Source organism: Marmota monax, unplaced genomic scaffold (assembly GCF_021218885.2).
Source record: "Marmota monax isolate L192 unplaced genomic scaffold, Marmota_monax_Labrador192_F-V1.1 WCK01_AAM20220418_F8-fsc00255, whole genome shotgun sequence".
Classification (NCBI taxonomy): Eukaryota; Metazoa; Chordata; class Mammalia; order Rodentia; family Sciuridae; genus Marmota; species Marmota monax.
In genome coordinates, this window is record NW_026692704.1 from 554,232 (window position 1) to 556,017 (window position 1,786).

Sequence of the window (1,786 nt, forward strand, 5' to 3'; positions counted from 1 at the left end):
TTCCTGTGGAAACACAAAAACAAACCCCCAACTACAGACAATCACTGTGTCAGGACCTTAGATAATCTCTCTGGAATCCAAATCGGCTGCTGTTCTCCCTGTGGAAACACACAAACAGACCCCCGACTCCAAACAATCACTGGGTCAGGACTTTTCCATTGTCCTGTTAGAATATCCTTCCAAAGTATCTTGGGATTATGTATACTGTTTTGACACATGTGCCTTTCCACAGCTCTAAGCCCTGATGATCCAAATTTAAAAAGTTTAGAGTCATTTGCCTGTAGCTCGCAGACAAATTACTCAGACTCAGTGCTAAATAACCCGCGGAAACTGCTTCTTGGAGCCTGATCCTATCAGAACATACACTGAGCACGGAGCGGCTGAATTCCGGCTCCCGGAACTGCTCTGGCCCAGGGATAAAGAACCCGTGGAAACTGCTTCTCGGTCCGGGTCCTGCTGAACACTGTGGAGGTAAATACCAACCGAGCCTTCATAGGCAGTGGCAACAGGACTGAGACAGGGCTTGTGAGGGCCAGTCAGGACTCACCCATTGCTTTGGTCACCCGGCAAAGGGAATGAAATGCTGCCATTCGCATGGGATACCAACATGGCAGAGATCTGATGTCATCAGAAAGCGGCGGAGGAGAGAACTTCATCAATACCAGTGGCGACAGAAACAGTTGGTCTCCTGGTAAAGAAAGTGAGTCACAAACACCCGAGTCTCTCTCACTTTGTCATCAAGCCAGAGGGGCAGAGCAGAGCCACTGCCCATGCCCGGAACAGGCCCAGCGGCCTGCTGGTGTGGTACACACGACACCCCAATTGGAGTAGGGGCAGAGCAGAGCTGCCACCCACGCCTGCAAGGTAGGCAGACCTGCGACCGACCAGCAGAACAGGCCCAAGGGTCCTCGGGCATGGTAGGAAGGGCAGGGCAGAGCCGCCGCCCACGCCTGAAAGGTAGGCAGACCTGCAACAGACCGGTGGATCAGGCCTAGAGGCCTGCCAGTGTGGTACACATGTCACCTCAATTGGAGTAGGGGCAGAACAGAGACTTCTACCGTGCCTGGATCAGGCCCAGCAACCTGCCGGCGTGATAGTCACAACACCCCAACAAGAGAGGTAAATAAGGAGCCTACTTCCTGGGACCAAATCTTTACTCCTCACACTTCAGATAGAGCCCTAATATCCAGAGTATACAAAGAACTCAAAAAATTAGACAATAAGATAACAAATAACCCAGTCAACAAATGGGCCAAGGACCTGAACAGACACTTCTCAGAGGAGGACATACAATCAATCAACAAGTACATGAAAAACTGCTCACCATCTCTAGCAGTCAGAGAAATGCAAATCAAAACCACCCTAAGATACCATCTCACTCCAGTAAGATTGGCAGCCATTATGAAGTCAAACAACAACAAGTGCTGGCTAGGATGTGGGGAAAAGGGTACACTTGTACATTTCTGGTGGGACTGCAAATTGGTGCAGCCAATTTGGAAAGCAGTATGGAGATTTCTTGGAAAGCTGGGAATGGAACCACCATTTGACTCAGCTATTCCCCTTCTCGGTCTATTCCCTAAAGACCTAAAAAGAGCATGCTACAGGGACATGGCTACATCGATGTTCATAGCAGCACAATTCACAATAACAAGACTGTGGAACCAACCTAGATGCCCTTCAATAGACGAATGGATAAAAAAATGTGGGATTTATACACAATGGAGTATTACTCTGCATTAAAAAAATGACAAAATCATAGAATTTGCAGGGAAATGGATGGCATTAG